The sequence below is a fragment of the Ornithorhynchus anatinus genome, chromosome 10 (assembly GCF_004115215.2).
Source record: "Ornithorhynchus anatinus isolate Pmale09 chromosome 10, mOrnAna1.pri.v4, whole genome shotgun sequence".
NCBI lineage: Eukaryota > Metazoa > Chordata > Mammalia > Monotremata > Ornithorhynchidae > Ornithorhynchus > Ornithorhynchus anatinus.
In genome coordinates, this window is record NC_041737.1 from 20,556,520 (window position 1) to 20,564,020 (window position 7,501).

The 7,501-nt window shown below is 42.8% G+C and overlaps 1 non-coding gene across 1 annotated transcript; it reads left to right on the plus strand.

The window, feature by feature from the left end:
• Positions 1–6,991: 6,991 nt before the first annotated feature.
• Positions 6,992–7,064, plus strand: TRNAF-GAA. The gene has a single exon. It is a non-coding gene; the product is annotated as a tRNA-Phe (tRNA).
• The last annotated feature ends 437 nt before the right edge of the window (positions 7,065–7,501 follow it).

The window sequence follows — 7,501 nt, forward strand, 5'->3', positions numbered from 1 at the left end:
TAGAGTTGACTTGGATTTTGGATGCTAATGGACTAGTCAAACCAATATTCTACTTGGTGTTACTACAGTATTCTAATTTCTGTAATCATATTTTTCTTAGTGCTGAGGAAAGTCAGAACTAAAGGTCTGAATGAATCCACAAAGAAATTAAATACCAGGTACTAAGGACTCAACTTCTTAAAGAAATTAAGCATGTGGTTGTTTCAGTTGTATGATGCTTTTCACCATAATCAGAAATATGGGTCTGATTCTTAAGTCTGATTGTATTCTTTCAAGAAAAAAATTTGGGAAGGGAGGCCATATCCCCAGGCCAAAACATGATTTTTCTAGTTAAAATTTTCATTACTTTTGCCATTCTTTCTTTTTTTCAGAAGTCAACAAAAGAGACAGAGAAGACAGATGTGTGTATAAATTACAGATAGGGGAACCAACTAAATATAAGGATATGTATGCCTAAGTGCTGTGGAGGTAGAGGTGAAGGGGTTTCTCCAGGTGCTTTGTGGGTGGGACTAAGTACATGGGAGAGAAAATAGAGTTGGTGAGGAGAGAGCCTAGTTGGGTAGATTTCCAGGAGAAGATTAATTCATTCAATTGTATTTATTAAGTGCTTACTGTGTACAAAGCACTGTACTAGGTGCTTGGGGAAAATACAGTACAACAGTAAACAGTTACTGACATTCCCTGCTCACAATGAGTTCACAATCTAGAGGGGGGAGACAGACATCAGTACAAATAAATAAAATTACATAAGTGCTGTGGGGCTGGGAGGTTGGGGAAGAGCAAAGGGAGAAAGTCAGACGAATGCAGAAGGTAGTGGGAGATATGATTTAAGTAGGGCTTGTAAGATTGGGAGGGTGATATCAGATATGTTGGTGGATGGGGTTCAAATAGGAGAAAGGGCAAGGTGAGAATGAGAGTGAGTAGGTTGGTTTTAGAGGAGCAAAGTGGGAGAGACAGCCTGGTTTTGACTGAGGAATATCTGCTTGATGCAGAGATGGTTGGGCAACCATTGGAGGCACCTTACAGAAGTCTTCCTTAAATGACTGATTCTTCCCTTTCTGGTTGGTTTTGAGGTATGGTTCTTTCTGAGGGAGGGAGCTGAGGTCTCTCCCAACTATATGATTTCATTAGGTTTTGGCATGCCTGGGGAATAGCGTAAGATCTGTATGGACAGTGGTGAGGACCTGTTCTTAAAAGAAGCAGTCCCAGTGGGCTGTGCCTAAGCTGTATCCTCGTCTGAAGAGAAATTCTTAACTAGGGAATATTCAGAGAAGTGTTGAAATGTCGACTGACAGACACCATCCTTCTCCTTAGACAGAAAAGGAGGACTGGTTTAAGTAGCAAACTTTCAGTGTTTTGGTTAACGTTGAACAATTTTTACCCAATGTCAGACTCTCCTTGTATTGCTGGTCTACCTAAGGTATTAATGATCCCATTTTGGAAATATGTTTATCCATCTGTTAACAATGGTCTCTATACGTATCTTCTTTAAATAACCATTTACTGTTTGAAAAAATTCTGAAAACGATTCCTCTGAGATATGTTTTCAGGAGAGCTGCTTCTCACAAAAATACTTCTTCCTCAAAATATGCTGCCTTTCCAGTGCTCCTGGTCCCGCTTTCACCAACACACCTCTACTCTGAAAGATATCTCTATCTCAGGTATCCTACTGCCACTCACCATACAACTCAAGCAGTAATGCCCTTCTGTGTACCCATCCTGAGCACTACTGTGTATATGCTATTGTACTGTAATTACTCCATTTGTAAATATTTTCATGTTTGCCTTCCCAATTAGATGGTAAGTACCTTCTGGGTAGGGGATGAGTCACTTGTTTTGTACTTCTGAAGTGCTTAATACAATGTATTGTGCCCAGAGGGGGCTCAATAAATATTACTGCTACTACTACATCTTCCCTTTGGAAGGCAGTAAATCTCAGTTTCCCAGGTTGAAGACTGCTTTCCTAAGCAGGATATAGAGTGCTGGAAGGACAGGGAGTGAACTGGCCTCCCATGATATCCTGACAGAGATCCATGTGTTTATACACCAAAATAACTCTCGAGCTCTTTGGTTGTAAAACTTCTGGCCAAAATGAAGTGGTTCGGGCTGAGTTTTGAGACTGTAAACTCACCTTTGGACTGTAACCTCACTCCTAGTCCATAAAGCTCATTATAGGCTAGAAGGTGTCACCATCTCTGGTAACACAAGCACTTAGTTCAGTGCTCTGCACATAGGAAGTGCTAGTAAATAACATTGAGGATGATCTGAAATGATCTAGGATGAAATTCTTGCGTTCAGAGGGCAGCCATAGCAGGTAGAGAGGAGTAGGATTTTCCAGGATTTCTAACCATTAAGTCCCTGTATACTCCTTTGTAGGAGCAGTCCTCTTTGAGATGTTTGCTAGACAATTTGGCCAAGTGGGATGGCCAGAGGACCAAGAATCAGGAAACCTGGGTAAAAGTCCTGGCTCTGTTTATCACATTGGGCAAGTCACCTAACTTCTCCGTGCTTTTGTTCTTCATCTTGTAAAATGGAGATAAAATACTCGTTCTCCCTCCCTAATTCTAAAAATAGCTGTGGTATACCTTAAGCACTTAACTATGTCAAGCACTGTCCTAAGTGCTGGCGCAGATACAAGGTAATAAGATCAGACACAGTTCCTATGCTATTAAATAGGGCTCTCGGCCTTAATACCCATTTTATAGGTGAGGTAACTGAACCACAGAGAAGTGAAGTGGTCACACAGCAGATGTGTGGCAGAGTTGGGATTACAACCCACATCTTCTTACTTTGAAATCTGGGCTCTTTCCATTAGGCCATGCTGCTTCAATAATCTCTCTCATTAGAAGGGATTATTTTGAATTTGCCTTAGTGTGTGGCACGGTGCTTGACACATGATATACTCTTAATTATTAGGAGGAGTTTATGTGGATATGTGGGTTCGATGACCTTGATCAAAAGGAAGAAAAGAGACTTGAGCCAGGGCATGAAGAATGCCAAGTCCATGGCTCTGGAACTCACCTATCCTCTTCATTTGACAGTCAGGCTTCTCAGCCTTTAGGGCATTGTGCAAGGTTCACAGGCATTTGCTTAATGGAGGTGGGAGAATTGGCTATGGAAAGCTGGGTTGGTTGATCTGGAGCATAATTAAAATTTAGTTAATTGTTTTTGGCCTGGTAAACATGCCCAAAAGCGTGTTTTTATGATTCAACATAACAATAACCATGAGATTATCAACTTGTGGTTTAATGATCTATATATAATTATATTTGGATCAACCTTCTACACATGCTATTTTGCTTATATTCTTTACCAAAGTCATCATTTTAATATAGAGACATAGAGGTGACAGAGAATTTCAAAAGAATTTATCTTATATGCAGACATATCTAGTCACCACAGCTACAAAAACAGGTCTAAATGGAGGCTGAGAATAAGCGAGAAGATTTTCATGCTAAAGGGTATTTTTAAATGTAATCGTACTGATGGATTTGGGCTTGCCATGAATATTACTTCTTCCCATAACACAGTGACATTAAGATGTGCTGGACTTCTTGAAAAGCCCAGGATTCTACCACTATTTTTAGTGTTATTGAAGCTTATACATTTTGCAGTACTAATAGTCCAGCTAAAGCTCCCGTCTTCACAACATCGCTAAAATCCACCCTTTCCCCTTCATCCAAACTGCTACCACGTTAATACAATCGCTTATCCTATCCTGTCAAGATTACTGCATCAGCCACCTTCTTTCTGATCTCCCATCCTCCTGCCTCTCCCCACTCCTGTCCATACTTTGCTCCTCCGCCCGGATCATCTTTCTACAAAAACGATCAGGACATGCCACCCCTCCCTCCTCAAAAATCTCCAGTGGTTGCCTATCCACCTCCGTCTCAAACAAAAACTCCTCCCCATTGGCTTTAAAGCAGTCCATCACCTTGATCCCCTCCTAATTCACCTTGCATCTCTCCTCCTACAACCCAGCCCACACACTTCGCTCCTCTACTGCTCACCTTTTCAGTGTGCTTCGATCTCACTTCTCTCGCCGCAGACCCCTGGCCCACAACGCGCTCCCTCTTCAAATCAGCCAGATAATTACTCTCCTTCCTTTCAAAGCCTTAATAAAGGCACATAAAGGCAATAGGCCTTCCCAAACTAAGCTCCACTTTTCCTCATCTCCCACTCCCTTCTGCGTCGCCCTGACTTGCTCCCCTTGCTCTTCTCCCTTCTCCCATCCCCACAGCGCTTATGTATATATCTGTAATTTTATTTATCTATATTGATGTCTTTTATTTGTATTGATATATCTTCCCACCCCCTCTAACTCCCCCCCGCCCCATCTCCCCCAGGCTGTGAGCTCGTCGTAGGCAGGGATTGCCACTCTTTACTGCTGTATTATACTTTCCCAAGCACTTAGTACAGTACTCTGCACACAGTAAGAGCTTAATAGATACGATAGAATGAATGAATGAAAGATTAGTTAAAAAAAACTTTGTACATTTTAAACCAATACTATAAAATTGTCACCTGGGTAGTTCAACTTGACCTTCATAAATTAGTCGATAGTATTTGTTAAATGTTTATTGTGTTCAGTGTTCTGTATGTACTAAGCACTTGTCTTGCCTTCCTTCCTTTTTCACACTCTCCCTTTCTCATTATTATTATCTCTTTCCCTTACATCTAGCTTTTTCTCAGAATCGTCTCAAAGGCTCCTGAGACATTTACTTCTCTGCTATTCTTAATCCAGTATGCTGGAATTTACCCCAGGATGCAAAACATACTGCCCTACGACAATTAATAGTGGGTTAAAAAAAAAGGTTTAAGCCCCGTGTAGGTAATTTTGCCATGTGTCTCACAGAAGTACTAGAGTGGGAGAAACAACTTCAAATAGACCCCGTATTGTCAGCGGCTCCAAAGTGCACAAGACGTGGGGCTTGAGAAACTAAACATTATTTCATATTTTTCAAAAGGCACAATGTCTCTAGAGTCTTTTCCATAAAAAGGGGCTATGGTTTTATGTAGATTTTTCCTGTATGGCTTCATGTATATATTCTCCCGTCTGGGATAACAAGTATTTGTTAAGGGTATATGATGATATACCCTTAACACAATACAAATAAAGGGTATTCTCGTTATATCCCGGCTAGACTACTGTGTCAGCCTTCTCTCTGACCTCCCTTCCTCCTCTCTCGCCCCGCTCCGGTCTATTCTTCACTCCGCTGCCCGGCTCATCTTCCTGCAGAAACGATCTGGGCATGTCACTCCCCTTCTTAAACAACTCCAGTGGTTGCCTATCGACCTCCGCTCCAAACAAAAACTCCTCACTCTAGGCTTCAAGGCTCTCCATCACCTTGCCCCTTCCTACCTCTCCTCCCTTCTTTCTACCGCCCACTCCGCACGCTCCGCTCCTCTGCCGCCCACCTCCTCACCATCCCTCGGTCTCACCTATCCCGCCGTCGACCCCTGGGCCACGTCCTCCCGCGGTCCGGGAACGCCCTCCCTCCTCACCTCCGCCAAACTGATTCTCTTTCCCTCTTCAAAACCCTACTTAAAACTCACCTCCTCCAAGAGGCGTTCCCAGACTGAGCTCCTCTTCTCCCTCTACTTCCTCTGCCATCCCCCCTTTACCTCTCCGCAGCTAAACCCTCATTTTCCCCTTTTCCCTCTGCTCCTCCACCTCTCCCTTCCCATCCCCACAGCACTGTACCCGTCCGCTCAACTGTATATATTTTCGTTACCCTATTTATTTTGTTAATGAATTGTACATCGCCTTGATTCTATTTAGTTGCCATTGTTTTTATGAGATGTTCTTCCCCTTGACGCTGTTTAGTGCCATTGTTCTCGTCTGTCCGTCTCCCCCGATTAGACTGTAAGCCCGTCAAACGGCAGGGACTGTCTCTATCTGTTGCCGACTTGTTCATCCCAAGCGCTTAGTACAGTGCTCTGCACATAGTAAGAGCTCAATAAATACTATTGAATGAATGAATGAATGAATGAATGATGACATTATATTGTTTGGTGTTCCTTCAAACAAATAACTACCTATGGTAGCAAGCAATAATCAATCAATCAATCAATCAATGGTATTTATCGAGCACATGTACTAAAAGCTTAGGAGAGTATGATACAACAGAATTAGCTGACGTTCCCTGCCCATGAAGAGCATCACTATTACTTCTTATTGTTCCATTACTAATAATTATGACATTTGTTAAGCACTTTCTATGTGCCAGGCACTGTACTAAGCACTAGATAATAATAATGGTATTAGTTAAGTGCTTACTATGTGCCAGGCACTGTACTAAGCGCTAGGGTGGATACAAGCAAATTGGGTTGGACACCGTCCTTGTCCCCCTGTCCCACGTGGGGCTTACAGTCTCATTCATTCATTCAATAGTGTCTATTGAGCGCTTGGAATGTATACGTCTCAATTCCCATTTTACAGATGCGGTAACTGAAGCAAAGTGAAGTGACTTACCCAAGGTCACACAGCAGATGAGTGGCGGAGCCGGGATTATCACTACCACTACTGCAGCAATTCCTACTGTGACTCTAACTCTGACTACCACCACGAGTAGTGGTGTTTGGACGCTCTTACTATGAGCCAAGCACTGTACCAACGGTTAGGAAGACACATCCTTACAACATAGTAAGCGCTTAACAAATACCAACATTATTAATAGAGATGCCGAACATTCAGATGGAAATATTTAGAACCATTTCAATCAATCGGTGGTATCTGTTGGGCGACTGCTATGTGTAGAGCATTGTACTAAGCGTTGGGAGAGTACAATACAACAGAACTTCACAAGAATCCTATTTCAGAGCCTCACCACTATTCAGGAATTCGAGTGACCCTCTTATATGTTGCCAAGTAAAAGCTATTTGGAAATACGAAGCGATTGGTAAAACTGAAAAAAGGAAAGGCAAACAAAAGTTGAGAAACGCCAGGGGGCGGATGAGATGAAGGCTGTAAGAGGAAGGCTGGTGCGAAGCCGAAATAGCTCAGTTGGGAGAGCGTTAGACTGAAGATCTAAAGGTCCCTGGTTCGATCCCGGGTTTCGGCAGGCCCCTTTTTTCTTTCCAAGCCTGAAATTTTGACAATTGGTCGGGCGGTGAAGGTCCCTCCCGCATAAACCTTCAGACACTCTCAGCCCCTGGACAACCCGCGTGGGAGGTGATCGGAAACTGCAGAAAACTGCAGAGAAGTGCAGACATGCATTCATTCAATCCTATTTATTGAGCACTTACTATGTGCGGAGCACTGCACTGAGCGCTTGGGAAGTGCGATGCTGCAACAAGTAGAGACGATCTCTGCCCACAACGGGCTCACGGTCTAGAAGTGGGGGAAGACGGGCATCAAAACAAGCAAGCAGGCATCGGTGGCATCATTATAAATAAATAGAACTATAGATCTATGTGCAACATTAATAAAACAAATAGAATAATAAATATGTACATATATACACACGTGCTGTGGGGCGGGAAGAGGGTAGGGCTGAGG